A 17490-nucleotide genomic window follows, 5' to 3' on the forward strand; every position below is an offset into this window, starting at 1 on the left:
AGAAAGTGAGCAGTGAGGCAGGACCACCAAATGTGAACCTTGGTGCCCAATCCACCAGATTTGTAAAAAACCAAAATTTAGGATAGAAGGGTATAAAGGTAATCTCTCAGGACTGAGATACGGTATTGGTACTTTTCTTTTTAACAAAATACAATGAGCCCTAATTTTACAGGTCTGTAGAGCAATGATTGGGAATTTAAAACCAAGCCAGAATCCATACACAGACAGCTGTTTCGGGGGGGTTGCCCCTCATCATTGTGCAGTAGGATCCTGGCTTGGATAATGAGAGGCCTATGACGTGAGTCAGGAGGCGTAACATCTCTCCTCAGGGAGAGCACCAAAAAGGTGAGTGAGGAGACTTATATGGCCATTCATGCTCCTCTGGATCATATGCAAATAACAAAGATTGAACAATACCTCTGGCTTTGTTTTAAATTCCCACTCATTGCTCTACAGACCTGTATAAAATGTCAAGCATTGATTTAAAGGAATGCTGCCATCCAATAGGTGGTGCTGCAGAGGTATGCTTCCATTTTCTTTATTTGCATATTACCCAGAGGAGCATGGGTGGCCTTATAAGTCTCCTCACTCACCTTCTTGGTGCTCTCCCTAAGGAGAGATGTTACCCCTCCTGACGGATGAAAAAAGACATATGCCCAACTAGTTCAGCCTATTATCTTGCAAAGTTGATCCAGAGGAAGGCGAAAGACCATTTTTTTCTTAATTTTAGAAAAAAAAGTTATTTGAAATGTCCCTAAAAAGTCACGAAGCCTGCAGTCTTTCCACCTCGAAAACTGTCAAGTAGGACTTAACTGTAATGGAGACTAGTTAATCTCAAGGAGTGGCCAATTTAGATGATCTTTTTTTGTTAGAAGGTTCTCCCAATGATAAGATGATCACATTGTATACGGCAACGTGTACCATCAGCTGTAATCTGCAGGAGAAAAAGCAGCAACACACTACCGAGGAAATTACAAATTACACAGCATCGATGAAAATCAGTGTAATGTCAGTGCAATGCATGAACCTGCCAAGTCCCTCAAAGCGAAAGGGATTCTTTGTGAAATTTAATTGGGTGACAATCCCTTTAACTAAAGAGGATTTCCAACCAAAGCATAAAAATGCTTGCTAATTACTGAATTAGAAGTTAGGGCTCAGTCACACAGGCATTTGTAATGGGCATTTTTCCGCACGTAAAAAAATTAGCACTAGATAAAACCAATGCTTTTCAATAGTAGCGGTCACATGTGTGATTTTTACATGCAGAAAAACGCCTGCGGCGAAAATTATAGGTGACCGGTTCGCATAATGCATGTAGCTGCTTTCCGAGACAAATTGCTGTTCTGAATTCATGAATGGGTGAGTGCTGCCTCTGATTGGCTGAGCGCAGGGACCAATCAGAGGCAGCTCTCAGCTGTCCTTCAATAGCTGACAGCTGCCTCTGACTGATCAAAGATCTCAGCCAATCAAGGAAGCCCATTCAGCAGGCAGGGATTTTAAATCCCCACCTGCTCAATACTACTCAGAGCAGTGCAGGAGAAGAGCCAGCTGGATGCGGCTGAACCCCGGCAGCTGCAGAGAGGTGAGTATACTTTTTTTTTTATTGCCGACTCCATTGAATTCAATGGGAGAACATTGCTCCCCTCTGCCACAGCTGTGACAGCTGTGGCAGAGGATTTCTTCATCTCCGCGGGGAGTCCCATTTTCACTAGACACTGTGACAATGCTGTCACAGTGTCCAGTGACAATGGCACTCCCCACGGAGATAAGGAAATTCTCTGCCATAAATGTTAATATATCTGTATGTAAAAAAATAACTTGATGCTGCTCAATGTTCTTAGATTTATGCCTGTTTTATTGTCAAATTGCTATTAATTAACCTTACAAGAAGTCAGTCCATACCTGATGTGATTTGTTTTAAAGAGGTACTTCAGTGAAAACACATTTTTTCATCCCTGCCCACCCAACTTGATTGCCTGTCACACTTTTGAGATCTTCTGTGTATATTGCAGTCACTTCCATGCGATGCAGCCCCGTGTCTGATCCTGGTCTGGCACCATTTTGATGGAGAGATTTTTGCTTTCACTTTCACATCAATGCTATGATGCATCAGCACAGCATTACACGAGCAGCTGGAGACTATACCATTCGCGCTGCAGGTAAAACACTTACAAAACATTCTGTAATCACTTAAATAGGCTACAGAACATAAGCATACAGTCAGGAGGATGAGCTGTGATCTCCTCTATTATAACTGTGTGACAGGAGCTCTGTGATCCGCATTACTAACTGTGATAGGAGTGTTTGTGTCTCCTCTAAGCAGTTTCTGTGGTAGGGTCCATGGCACAACATCACATAGATTGAGAAACTGACTAAAAACTTAAAGGAGATGTCCCGCGCCGAAACGGGTTTTTTTTTTTTTTTAAACCCCCCCCCCCGTTCGGCGCGAGACAACCCCGATGCAGGGGTTAAAAAACCCACCCGCACAGCGCTTACCTGAATCCCGGCGGTCCGGCGTCTTCATACTCACCTGCTGAAGATGGCCGCCGGGATCCTCTGTCTTCATGGACCGCAGGGCTTCTGTGCGGTCTATTGACGATTCCAGCCTCCTGATTGGCTGGAATCGGCACGTGACGGGGCGGAGCTACACGGAGCTACACGGAGCCCCATAGAGAAGAGGAGAAGACCCGGACTGCGCAAGCGCGGCTAATTTGGCCATCGGAGGGCGAAAATTAGTCGGCACCATGGAGACGAGGACGCCAGCAACGGAGCAGGTAAGTATAAAACTTTTTATAACTTCTGTATGGCTCATAATTAATGCACAATGTACATTACAAAGTGCATTATTATGGCCATGCAGAAGTGTATAGACCCACTTGCTGCCTCGGGACAACCCCTTTAACACACAACCCAAGTAAATCTGAGCTGGTCAGAATTGAGATTGCATGATCCGAGGAAAAAGAGGCCTGGTGTTTCAGATAGAAATGAAGGACTAACCAAGGTAACACTAGCTCACTCATATATTCTCGGGGGATAGTTCTATGATTTTTTTTTTTTTAATCACCAGAGTGGCCCTCTAAATATAATACAGTGATTTCTTGCTTATAATTGGGGTCTGCATACAGAGACACTCAACTATCATGACAACCAAGGGGCTTGTTAGTAGGTAACACACCTCAGCTATTTTTTAGGTTAACAAAGTTTTTATTATTTTCCTCAACCTGAGGCACAACATGCTTGATGATTACTATCACAATACGAGTGTTTTACAATGCTTGTTGGTTACATGCACTCTTGATGAACAACTCCCCCCCCCCCAAAATGGCCATATACTTACTATTGTGTAACATAGGGGGTGCAGGTAATACACCATATCCCTCAGCATGCAAGCAGCCAAACCACTATCAGGAGGAGCACAGGTGCATGTTACTGATAAACAACCATTCGCACATCCTCCTTATATGAAGGGGGCAGCTGCCCAACACAATACTTGCACATAAATAAAAAATGTAGACAGGGTGACAGGCCACACAGTACGTGTAGTGCACCATGCAGGCTCACAACCTATTAGTTGTAACTTGTTGGTTACATGCACACTTGATGGGAAACAGTAGGGCCAGAGCCGAGGCCTGCAAGGCTGTAGGAGGAGGCAGCCCATAACAGGCTTAACAGGAAATGAAGGGGTTAACAAAGAGGAGGGGGAGGTGGGGAAGAGAAGTGCGGGAAAAGAAGGAGGAGCCAAAACAGCGAGCAGTTCATCAGTTGGAGAAGACAGGACATACAGCAAGACAGGGGCTGATAGTTGTTTGGTCGGAGATTGTACCCCGTATATCGTGGCTTGACGCAAGGTCAATAAAGGCTCGGATAAAATTAAATTGGGAAGTTTTACATTTTGTAGGTCATAATGGAGGAGAGGTGGTTTGCCATTTGGATTTATAAATGGGGCACTGTAATTCTGGAGTGCATCTAAACAATGGAGCCATTGAACTATGGTTGCTAGCGATTTAGGAGGGGATCGAGCGAGTTATGGTTTTGTGGAGTGTTCGGCACAGGCTTGAGGGGGTCAAGCTATGCTTGCTGTGGCAGTTAGGGGGGGTCCTTGGAGACGGAGAAAAGTGGAGTGGGGGGAAGGCATGGGCTAGATAGCCACCTTCCCCCTTTATTGATTAATGATTATAGTGGGTCTGTCGCCTCTTGTCTCTGACAGGCCAGGGGCCCTGTAGAGATGGGGGGAGTGTCTAGCCTTAGAATGGCTAGTGGGTCTCTGAGTCAGGAGGTAGGGGACTGGAGGCAAGTGGCAATATTGGGTCTCCTGAGTCACTTGGCTTGTGGCAGGAGGCAGTTGTTGGGAAATTGGGTCTCCTGAGTCAGTTAGTGTGCGGCGGGAGGCATTTCAGTATATTTTCCTGGTTGGTGAAGTGACAGAATTGTTTGGAGCTCTAAGGACCTCCCTCTTTCCTGGGGTAAAAGGTTTATTGATTATAGTGGGTCTGTCGCCTCTTGTCTTTGACAGGCTGGGGTCCCTGCAGAGATGGTGGGAGTTTCTAGCCTTGGAATGGCTAGTGGGTCTCTGAGTCAGAAGGTAGGCGACTGGAGGCAAGTGGCAATATTGGGTCTCTTGAGTCACTTGGCTTGTGGCAGGAGACAGTTGTTGGGAAATTGGGTCTCCTGAGTCAGTTGGTGAGCCGCGGGAGGCATTTCAGTATATTTTCCTGGTTGGTGAAGTAACAGAATTGTTTGGAGCTCAAAGGACCTCCCTCTTTCTTGGGGTAAAAGGTTTATTTTATGCAAATGTATTTTAGTAATAAGTAGCTGATGTGGCCAATTTATCCAAAATCAAGGAGAGTCTGTTGTTAATTAGGTTATTGGAGGTGAATATGTGGAGGTATTACTCGGTGGGGGATACAGCAGGAACGACTCCGTTATACCCGGCTCATGATACTTGACCAAAATCAACAGTTGAAACGTTTTTTTTTCATACATGTAGACATGTACGCTGCCAACACTTTGCGTTTCAACTACAGAGCAGTTTGAGTCCAAATCTTTGCAAGAGATTCCACCTTTTTAAGAGTACAGCTTAAACTGAACTTTATACAACAGTAGCACAATAACTCAGTAAGCTTGTACTTTTCAAAGTAACAATATTACTTTCTTCAGAACACAATTTCAGCTACTTTGACCTTTTAGTATCACTTGTATAGTCTATGCTTACAGTAGGGACATTCACTAAAGACACAGGCTCCAGTTCAACTACTTCCTTTCATCCTCCAATCCAGCATACACATTTCTGCAGGTCATTTTTTATGGGTTTTTAACCAAGCCATTGGATGAGTCCTCAATACTAGCTGAACTTGTCTCTGAACAGATATGATACAATGTCCACAATATGCAACTGCTGGCTCCTACAGTCTCTCTCAGACCTCCCTCACACGAACGTTTTTTACAGAGTTTAGCACGGCCTTTTCAGCACACTTCTACACGCTGTACAAGGCTCCCATTCATTTCAATGGGGATGTTCACACAAGCGTCAAAACGCAGTCTTCAATGCTGCACTTTGACAATGATGCATGTTCTATTTTTGCCCGTTTTCATTCCTGTGTCGACCATTGAAATGAATAGGCAGCGGTTTCAGTGCTGCTGAAAACACAGCACAACTTGGTACTGCATTTTTGACAGTGCTAAACAGAAGCCCTACTTACACTACCTAAAAAAAAGCAATACTCACCTAGCAGGTGCCGTTCGGGTCCCTCCCGCTGCTCTCCAGAGCTCCCGGCAGGCTTCCAGGCACTTGTCAGCGCAGACAGAGCATATTTTGTAGTGACGGGGTTTGAAGACCCTGCCGTTAGGAAGAGATTGCTCTGATTGGTTCCTCGAATTCTGGCACAGCCAATCAGAGCCAGCGCTCGATGAACCAATCATGTGATTGATGCATCCAGTGCTGGCTATGATTGGCTGAATTTGTGACTCATCCAATCATAGCAATCTCTTGGTGGAGCTCCAGAGAACAGCGGCAGGGACCCAGACAGCACCTGCTAAGTGAGTATTGCCTTTTTTTTTTAGCTTCCATGGCTGCATTTTCAGCTGTGCTTGCACAGTGCATGCAAAATGCATGCACTGCTGAAACCACAGTAAACAGAGCGTTTACTTCAAATGCCTGTGTAAGGGAATCCTTAGACTCATCATTACTATGGCTCTCTCACTTTTCTCTGAGGTCTCACTTCTCGCATTTTCCACTGGTTTCGACACTAAGTTGAACCATTCAGAACAACAGCTACATGGGATAATAAGTTTCCTCAGGCTTCCATCACTACCTCTCACACTCTCCAAGCCCAACAGCTTGCACCCATGGTAGGAGCCTTGGATAGGAGACTCAGGAGCAGACATACCACATTGTGCAATGGCATTGGCAACACAAGGTTGAAGAGAAAAAAGGAGGTCCATAGCCAAATGGTCCAACTTCCCCAACTCACAGCTGCCAGCGAGACCCCCCTCCCATAAAATGCTGGCCAAGCTGTAGGCAATAACTCTGTCCTGCAACAACTTGTTCTTGACACACATAGGACTTTCAGATGCCATTCTGTGAGCTCATAACTGATGCCTTCTTTCAGCTCTGAGTATGGTGTGTTCAGAGTGGAGGAAGGAATCAGGTATGATTTGTACTGAGCGGTATCTGCCTGTTCACTCTGTATCCTCCTCCCAGGCACAGCTCATGAATACTACATCCTACCCACAAGACCAATGATGATCATTAAGCTCCTCTTATTGTTTCATAAAGCTGAATAGGAGGTAGAGTCTGTATCACTGTCACCAGCTATATAAGAGGTAGAGTCTGTATCACTGCCACCAGCTATATAAGAGGTAGAGCCTTTATCACTGTCACCAGCTATATAAGAGGTAGAGTCTGTATCACTGTCACCAGCTATATAAGAGGTAGAGTCTGCATCACTGTCACCAGCTATATCAGAGGTAGAGCCTGTATCACTGTCACCAGCTATATAAGAGGTAGAGTCTGTATCACTGTCACTAGCTATATAAGAGGTAGAGCCTGTATCACTGTCACCAGCTATATAACAGGTAGAGCCTGTATCACCGTCACCAGCTATATAAGAGGTAGAGTCTGTATCACTGTCACCAGCTATATAAGAGGTAGAGTCTGCATCACTGTTACCAGCTATATAAGAGGTAGAGTCTGTATCACTGTCACTAGCTATATAAGAGTTGGAGTCTGCATCACTGTCACCAGCTATATAACGGGTAGAGTCTGTGTCACCGTCACAAGCTATATAAGAGGTAGAGTCTGTATCACTGTCGTCAGCTATATAAGAGGTAGAGCCTGTATCACTGTCGCCAGCTATATAAGAGGTAGAGCCTGTATCACCGTCACCAGCTATATAAGAGGTAGAGTCTGTATCACTGCCACCAGCTATATAAGAGGTAGAGCCTTTATCACTGTCACCAGCTATATAAGAGGTAGAGTCTGTATCACTGTCACCAGCTATATAAGAGGTAGAGTCTGCATCACTGTCACCAGCTATATCAGAGGTAGAGCCTGTATCACTGTCACCAGCTATATAAGAGGTAGAGTCTGTATCACTGTCACCAGCTATATAAGAGGTAGAGTCTGCATCACTGTCACCAGCTATATCAGAGGTAGAGCCTGTATCACTGTCACCAGCTATATAAGAGGTAGAGTCTGTATCACTGTCACTAGCTATATAAGAGGTAGAGCCTGTATCACTGTCACCAGCTATATAACAGGTAGAGCCTGTATCACCGTCACCAGCTATATAAGAGGTAGAGTCTGTATCACTGTCACCAGCTATATAAGAGGTAGAGTCTGCATCACTGTTACCAGCTATATAAGAGGTAGAGTCTGTATCACTGTCACTAGCTATATAAGAGTTGGAGTCTGCATCACTGTCACCAGCTATATAACGGGTAGAGTCTGTGTCACCGTCACAAGCTATATAAGAGGTAGAGTCTGTATCACTGTCGTCAGCTATATAAGAGGTAGAGCCTGTATCACTGTCGCCAGCTATATAAGAGGTAGAGCCTGTATCACCGTCACCAGCTATATAAGAGGTAGAGCCTGTATCACCGTCACCAGCTATATAAGAATTAGAGCCTGTATCACTGTCACCAGCTATATAAGAGGTACAGCCTGTATCATTGTCACCAGCTATATAAGAGGTAGAGCCTGTATCACTGTCACCAGCTATAAAAGGGGTAGAGCCTGTATCACTGTCACCAGCTATATAAGAATTAGAGCCTGTATCACTGTCACCAGCTATAGAAAAGGTAGAGCCTGTATCACTGTCACCAGCTATATGACAGGTAGAGCCTGTATCATTGTCACCAGCTATATAAGAGGTAGAGCCTGTATCACTGTCACCCGTATATAAGAGGTAGAGCCTGTATCACTGTCACCAGCTATATAAGAGGTAGAGCCTGTATCACTGTCACCAGCTATATAAGAGGTAGAGCCTGTATCACTGTCACCAGCTATATATGAGGTAGAGCCTGTATCACTGTCACCAGCTATATAAGAGGTAGAGCCTGTATCACTGTCACCAGCTATATGACAGGTAGAGCCTGTATCACTGTCACCAGCTGTATGACAGGTAGAGCCTGTTAGGTAGAGCACAAGCAGTTATTTAAAGTAAATAAAAGGCAATGTTGAATGCTTCACTGAGGTGGGCTATAGTTAGACGTGTGTAAAGTTGTGGAATACCCCTGTAAATATACACTATATGCACAAAAGTATTTGGACGCTGCAGAAAATCAGCAAATATGCAAATACTGAGTTTGCCGAACGGTATGCTGGAAAGGGCATGGGTAAAATGAACTTGTAAAAGAGAACTTGTGGAAAATATGCCTCACTGTATTGCGGTTGCAAGACGAGCAAAAGGAGCGCCGACACGTTATTAAATAGTATAATAAAGCACTTTTTCTGAAAAACATATACTTTTGTCCATATAGTATAGATTTTGCCAGTATTATTTTAATGCAAGATTAAGGCAATTATCCATAAAAAATGTCTTCGAACGTCTCAAGACTTGAAGTCTAACTATGTGACCACCGTTTATGACACAAATATCATATCTTTTGTAAAAGTGAAGCCTGCCAAAATGAGGTCACTTTTTTCACTTTTTCTTACAGAAATGACAGATTGATAAGAAATTGGAATCAACTGACTAGAGCGAGATGTTGATTTTCTCTTTGAATGGAAGGAAATCTGACATCTTATCCTGCCAAGCAAATCTACAAGTCCATGCAGACTTTCCGCTGTGGTTTCAAGGTTGGTTGGTAGAAGCTTGACCTTTAATACACAAAGGGTTGGGTAAGGTGCATTTATAAGATTCCATTACAAAAAAGCTTTGAAAGGCTGGTTGGGCAATCTGCAAGTGTACAACTTCCCTTTTCCTCCAGAGATGAATAGGGCAACATAAAAACATTTGATTCACTGACATGAAGCAATATCATTCATGCATAGTGGTGGTTGTAATTCTGCCATCCTGTTTGCTTCCAGCCTGGCCTATACGGTACACCCTAGTCTACTCCATCTGCGGATACATGTACCATGTAAAAGGTTACTACATCTGTCATCGTTAAAATGAAAATAAATGATTTCTACTAAAAAATGCTTTGTGGCATCCAAGGGCAGAGGGAAAAGTTCCTTAATATAGGGGCTTACTTTTAATTCTAAGCCACCATAAAGTTTGAGCTGGCAAGCATCAGGGCTGAATATGAATTATAGCAGCTGATGGCAAAGGAATGTGAACTTAGCCTTAGGGTGATCCGAATGTTCATGAAATAATATCCAACTTCAACAGAATATTTTTTCATAAAAGAAAAGTTTGGAGGAGCTCTTGAATGTGAGGAGATTAGCGGACACGGCAACTTGACTTTAATGAAAAGGTGCTGATCCCAACACAGTAACTATCACTGTTAAGAAATGATGCTTTCTTTCACTCTAATCCTCTTCTATATTAAGGAAGGGTGATGACTGAATGTGTGCTGACTGCATTATACTCCCTTATTAACTGGGCGACATGCTGACCTCAGAAAGTCAGGGTGCAGCGGTTTAAACATTTGGCTTAAGTGTGTTAATGGGCCCGAGCTTATGGAACTCAGCAATGTAAAATAAATAGTATTTCTGCTTGGAAGAAGAGTTACGACCAGGATAAGTAAATCCTGCTTCACAGACCCGTAAAATGGTAACACTGTATGTTATCCAAGTATCCGCAAAAGGCCTATAGACAAAAAATGTCCTGTCATTCGTAAGTTCTGCCAACATTTTCAGGGATGTTGAAACATGTGCAATACGTTGTGATTGGTTTTACCTGAGTGGGATAGATTAGTTGTTCTCGACTTTTACATGATAATAACCTTGTTGTTTTTTGCACCATTCAGCATTTTGTTAGTTTCCTGTGCCTTCTGACTTCACATCTATCAGTAACCCCTGCTGGTTCAGTTTCTGCACAGAGACCTAATGATTTGCATTACTGGAAATATAGTGTTCCCAGGCATTGTATAGATTGCAATGCATTGTAAAATGTTAGCTTAACAATTAGGGTTTTATTTGTCTGTATAAACACGCAACAGAAATGTTGACATAATTATGGTAACCTCGCATGGTGATTGAGTGAACTATAGACATATATCTGTACATTTTAAAGAGAAGTGGATTCTACAGGGCTTGGTAGCTTAACCAGGGGGGCTACGTCTTGACATGCTGATCATGTCTCCGTTAAGTTCGGCTAATGAGGTCTTCGAATCTAGCATTTTGATTGGCTTTCTCAATCCATGCTTTTAGAGGAGGGGGAAGGTCTGCAGCCAGAACAAGGGGATTAAGGTATTTGTGTAGTGGCCCGAAGTTGTAGTGTTGATGTATGTAAATGGCTGTTGTAAATGAATCTTGCGTCAGTGATGTGGTTGTAACTCTTGTGCAGTTAGGGGTGGAGCTTAGGAGAAAAAGAGAGTTGAGAGAATGTAGTCGGAGGAGGTGGACATCCCAGCGTGAGGCTGAGGAGCAAAGTAATGGTTCTCCTGCTACCCAAAAAGAAGAAGAGTAATTTAAGGAGCATGAGAATCTTGAGTGAATCCTTTTACTGTGTCAGGAGTGCAAACTCCACAGACAGTCTATCAGATAACTGGAACTGAGGATGTCTCGAGTTCAGAGGGAAGAGTGTCTCTTAGAAAGCGTGTGAAACTGAAAGTGCGAAAAAGGAATGAAATCTTGTAAAGAAAAAGTTATCGCTGAACAAGTGTAGTACGCAAGTGATTGGTTGTTTTCTTGAAACATCACTGTTGGACTATGAACTCTTTATTTTGCGCCGTGTGAATAGCGGCCTAGAAGAGGTGCTGGCGTCACGTGACATTTATGTTGGAAGCCAGAACATCATAAGCTTTGATGCTCCGTTATGTTCACTATGCGCGTGACCGAGTTAGGCCATGCTGATGCCGCTGTTGGGAGACATAATAGAGCCACCTGTGACCGCCATCGTAGTTTCCCCATGGTCTCCCCCACAACGGTGTGCCTCCCGCTCGGCCCGTCACATTTGCAGCGACAATATGGTGTGTGGCCAAGTTATGTTTATTGGGAACATAATGAATACCAAGTTTGCCAAAAACTACTTGTGGAATGTGAAAGTAAAATTGGGTTTTAGATTTAACAACTTTCTGATTTCTGGTCCAATTAATTTTCAGAAAGTGCTTCTAATTGGACAAGTCCAGTTTATGTGGTACATAAAGCCAGTATGATGTTTGCAACGCCAACAGAGATTGGATTCTGAGAGTTTACAGGCATATAACGGCTCCGGGGTTTTGTACCATCTCATAAGGAGCTTGTAATGGTTTGCCAACTGGATTTGTATGTCAGTTGTATTAATTATTCTACCATTTCATGTGTAATGATGATACATCTCTGAAAGTCAAGAATCTTCACACTGTACTACCTAGCTGATAAGGTCTAACACCTAGAGTTACAGTCTCAGACTGTAGGTGGCAAACTCAGGAGTATTTAATAGGATTATTCAAATTATTACAGACACTTGCCTATGGCTCTTTCACAGGAGTGTATGCATTTTTGTTCTCTCGTCTGTACTGTAAATTTGCATGAATGGATGATTTTCCATGATCATGGGCAGAGATAGTTAGCATTTTCTTGTTCATTCACACTACAGTGAGCAACGTTTGTAGCGCAAAAATAAGTCGCACTCCGGAAAACCCTCGCTCGGCATAAATCGGGGGGCCGTCAAATGCTTAAATAAAAGCACCAGTAAGCTTTTCACAGCTAAAATGCCTCCCCTTTCCTTTTTTTCCAGCTCCCATACGAATCTATGGGAGTCACCACCGTATATCGATCAAAAGATAGAACCAAAACTATCTTTTTAGCCACCGTATAAGCATCGGCATGTATTTTGGTTGTATATGTTTCATTTTTTACAGTGTGATTTGTCTATGCACCGTATATTCGCCCCCCGTGTGAACGAAGGCACTGGAAACTAATGCCTCAAACGGTCGGGTATATCAGTTGGGTGTAAAAATGCAGCGTATATGCACTAGTGTGAATAAAGCCTAAGAGTGATAGAGAAACGTAAAAAAGCCATACTTGAACTTGTGCTTATATGATATTCATTATGAAAGCTAGCAAAACTCCTATGTACTTTATTTACCTTAAATTATGTTTTTGTGCTAAAACATCCTCCTGAAGTGATGTCTCCCTTCTCCCTAGATTGTTGTTCATTGTCTTCTACCTCATAATTGTCAGGTGGGGACACTAACATGGAGCAGAGGATGAGTGACCATGCTCAATGAACTGTGTGCAGAGAGCAGAGAAGAGGGGTAGATACTCACATAGGGAGAGCTGCAAGTAGAGATAATGTTGAAATCTTTAGCTGTTTATATACAACTATATTCCTACATGATTAGATTATGTCTGTGTGTGTAATTTACATTTAGAAAGCAAGAATCTCTGTAGTTCTCTAGGAACAGTCTATAGCAGACAGCATACACATCAGAGCAGCAGCTCCTCGCACCAGTCCTGAGAGAATAGAGGAACAGATATATACTTTGCAAAGGGGAAAATGAGGGAAAAGCAGGATACAAGTAATGTAATGGCCAGAAAAATGGCGATTCCCCATGTACACACATAGCAGCTTATTCAAAAAAGTTATCTGAAAACACAGGTACACTTTAACTTTGCAATTTGAGAAAAATCAACTACCACAAATCTAGTGCCACAGATCTAAAATATCTCCCTCCCTACAACCCTTCTACGTTCCACCTTTTCAATTTGTTTATAACATTTTTATCACACTTGTCAAGCAAGTTGTACAGGAACCCATTCCCAAACTCACCTTGTTGATTTAGTACTATTAGGGCTAATGCCCTTGGATGGATTATAGCTGCGGAATTTCCGGCCTGACACCCACCACGAATTCCGCACAATGATAGTCCATAGATATGCAATGGTAAATGGCTCCTCCCTGCCTACAAGCGGAAATTAACAGCGATTTTCCGCTCGCGGGGGAGAATCGTAGCAGGTTCTATTTTGTGCAGAAAATTGCACGGAGGCTTCCATTGCAGTCAATGGAAGCCATCCGTCCCGTGATTTTTCACGCTGTGGGCATTGCGGAAGTACAGTGAAAATCCACGTCACAGCCTAGCGCCAGCGTGTCATGCATGCCGGCTTTCCGGCCAAGATGCTCGTGGCGGATCCGGACAGGTGAGTATGGGGTCACTGTGGGCCGCTGCGAGATTTCGCAGTCGGAATCTGACCCGGCTGTAGGTATGAGCCTTTAAGCTGTCAACTGGATCCTTGTTTGCCAATTACCGATCTGTACAGTCGTTGTAACATTCATCTCATTTACACTATACTTTTTCACACATTTGTGTACTTTTACTTTACCTTTCATCCTAGTGAAAAGTCTGTTTGTTCGTTGTAATTTGTTGCTTCTTTGCACAATAAACAAATTTTTAAAAAAACTGAATTGATGAAATTTGTCATTTCTAAGAATTATTTTTATGATAAACATTAGCAAGACACTTCGACTTCATCCTTATCCACCTATATACTCTAGTACAGTGATGGCAAACATTTTAGAGACTGTGTGCCCAAACTGCAGCCCAAAACCCACTTATTTATCGCAAAGTGCCAAAATGTCAGGGGGCGGGGCTTATCACGACGTATGATTTTACCTCTGTTCTAAAAAGGACAGGGCTGTTTCGTAATAGACAGGGTGCAGATTTTGACTGCTTTTTGGATGCGGAAATACTGTAGAATGTCCTCAGCGGAAATTTTTGTGGAAAATTCTGCAGCTTTTCTGCATCCAAAAAGCAGTCAAAATCTGCACACTGTCTATTTTGAAACAGCCCTGCCCATTTCCGCCACATGTAAACATACCCCAGCAGTAATGACAGGGACATCCCACCGCGGCCCCCCAGTATGACAGCGACATCCCACCGCGGCCCCCAATATGACAGAGACATTCCACCGCGGCCCCAAGTATGACAGCGGCATCCTATTGCGCCCCCCCAGAATGACAGCGACATCCCACCGCAGCCCCCCAGTATGACAGAGACATCCCACCGCGGCCCCCCAGTATGACAGAGACATCCCACCGCGGCCCCCAGTATGACAGCGGCATCCCACTGCTGCCCCCAGAATGACAGCGACATCCCACCGCGGCCCCCAGTATGACAGTGACATCCCACCGCAGCCCCTAGTATGACAGTGACACCCCACAGCGGCCCCAGTGTAATAGTGACACCCCAAAGTGGCCCACTGTATCATATTGAGACCCCCCACTTCCCTTCCCTGAGACCCATATACTTACCCCCTCCTCCTCAGGGAAGCTCCATTCCTCCTCTGCTCGGCGTCGCTGCTGGCATTATCCCGGAGCACACTGTGACGTCAAATGTGCTGCCGGACACTTCCTCCCCTGCTCTTGCGGAACCAAGTAGGAGACGTCGGGGGAGGGGAAAGGAGGATCCCGGCTGCACACTGACGTCACAGTGTGCGCTGGGATCAGCGCTGCTAGTAGCACAGCTAAGTGAATGCCGGCCGGGGAGCCGTGGCCCCTGCCGGTATTCACAAGTGGTGAGTGGCCGATGGCGGCGCGTGCCAGCAGGGAAGACTCTGCGTGCTGCTCTGGCACGCGTGCCATAGGTTCGCCACCACTGCTCTAGTACCACTGTAACCAGTAGCACGATGTACATTACATAAACCACCTGCAGAACCTCTAATCATTAATGTTCTCTCTACGAGCCTCAAATACTGGTCCAGATTATTCATTCTGCCCCCGTATAATTACCTCACTAAACAGTGAAACAAAAAATGTTTAAGGAGAAGGAAAAGGAATCCGTTTCCTGTAAATTTTGAACTTGATTTATCTATAAATAATAAATTAAATACAGGCTTTCCTTCCTCTGGGTCTAATTTAGAAGCTTTATCAAAATGATGTAGCATACTTCCCTCACAAGCAGCCATACATCAAATCCGTTATTTATTGGACTTGTGTTGAAGGGTGTTTTAATGCATATTCTGAATACTAGCCAGATAGTGGCTGCGTAATAATGAATGGGAAGGGCGATAACTAAGACTCGTATTTATGAAAGTTTCATTTATAGATCAACAATATTGTGACAAAACAAGCATTAGTTCACTTTCAGAATAAATTCACAGGTTCATCCAGCAGCCGTTTAAAGAAATACAGAACTCCTGCTTGCATTGGTTGTAAGCTACTGATAGATGACAATATACAATGTAGCAGTGCTGAATGTGTCATTTAAAGAGTAACTAAACTTTTTACAAACTTTTGACGTGACATGTCAGAAATTTTGATTGGTGGAGGTCTGGGTGCTGAGACCTCCACCAATCACTAAAAGGAACAGGCAGAAGCACTCATCTGTGCCCCTTCAACTACTTCAGTCACTGCTAAGAGTAGTGTATGGGCTCCACTGAAAGTCTACAGAGTCCATACACCATTTGCCCTGACAGCCGAATGGACACAGTGCAACACTGAGTGCTTCTGCTCTTTCCTTTTAGCGAATGTTGGGGGTATCAGCATCCGGACCCCCACTGACAAAACTTAGGACACCTCACAATGACAAGTCAAACATTTGTAAAAAGTTTAGTTATACTTTAAGGGCTAATGCCCACGGACGGATTTTTGCTGCGGTTCTCACAGCAGAATTCCGCTGCTATTAGGTTCTATTGAGCCCAATAGCTTTCCTGCTGCCACTGCAAACATGCGGAATTCTGCCACGGATTTCCACTGCGGGAAAAAAAGCGCTGCATTTTCTATTTCACCATGGATTTCCGCAGCGAAGGGTCTCCATTAATATAGTATTAAAGGGGTTGTCCCGCGCCAAAACGTTTTTTTTTTTTTTTTCAATAGCCCCCCCCGTTCGGCGTGAGACAAACCAGATGCAGGGGCTTAAAAAAAAAAACCGCACAGTACTTACCGGAATCCCTGCACTCCGGTGACTTCTTACTTACCTTGCGAAGATGGCCGCCGGGATCTTCACCCTCGGTGGACCGCAGGGCTTCTGTGTGGTCCATTGCCGATTCCAGCCTCCTGATTGGCTGGAATCGGCACATGTGACGGGGCGGAGCTACGAGGGCAGCTCTCCAGCACGAGCAGCCCCATTCAAAACGGAGAAGACCAGACTGCGCAAGCGCGTCTAATCGGGCGATTAGACGCTGAAAATTAGACGGCTCCATGGAGACGAGGACGCTACCAACGGAACAGGTAAGTGAATAACTTCTGTATGGCTCATAATTAATGCACAATGTACATTACAAAGTGCATTAATTTGGCCATACAGAAGTGTATACCCCAACTTTGTTTCGCGGGACAACCCCTTTAATGGAGACCGTGGAAATCCGCAGCGGAATTCCGCAATCACTCGCGTTTTTAGACGCGGTACTCCCGCAGCGGAAATCAGCAACGCTCGTGGGCATGAGACCTTAGGCCCCCTGTCCACAGGCATTGCAAAGTCCTGCGGCAAATCTCCGCTGCGGGAGCCGCCGCCCAGGAGCAGAAGCCGCACATGAATCTCCGCCAGTCAGCCTAATCTGACAGATAGGCTGACCGCCGAGAATCGCGGCAATTCGCAGCATGCTGCGAATTGCCAGCCGCAAGCAGAGAATCGCAATGATTCCTTGCTCGTGGACACGTGGCCGGCGCTTTCCATAGCAACGCTATGAAAGCTTCAGACGGCGATCGCCGGCGAAATCCCGACTGTGGACAGGGGGCCTTACTCTGTTTTTTGTTCAAGATAGTTAATCATTTATTTTAAACCTGATGCAATATTCTGAAATAAGTTCAGATTTCGTAGGATGCCATCAGATGCAGATAATGTGGCAGATTTACTAATATTGTCTAGAGAATTTAGATTAGACAGTCTTAAAATGCAAAAGATTTATCACAGTGGCGCATGCTGCATGATAAATCTCCTAAATGTTTACACTGCCTAGTCTAA

The sequence above is a fragment of the Eleutherodactylus coqui genome, chromosome 2 (assembly GCF_035609145.1).
Source record: "Eleutherodactylus coqui strain aEleCoq1 chromosome 2, aEleCoq1.hap1, whole genome shotgun sequence".
NCBI classification, from domain to species: domain Eukaryota; kingdom Metazoa; phylum Chordata; class Amphibia; order Anura; family Eleutherodactylidae; genus Eleutherodactylus; species Eleutherodactylus coqui.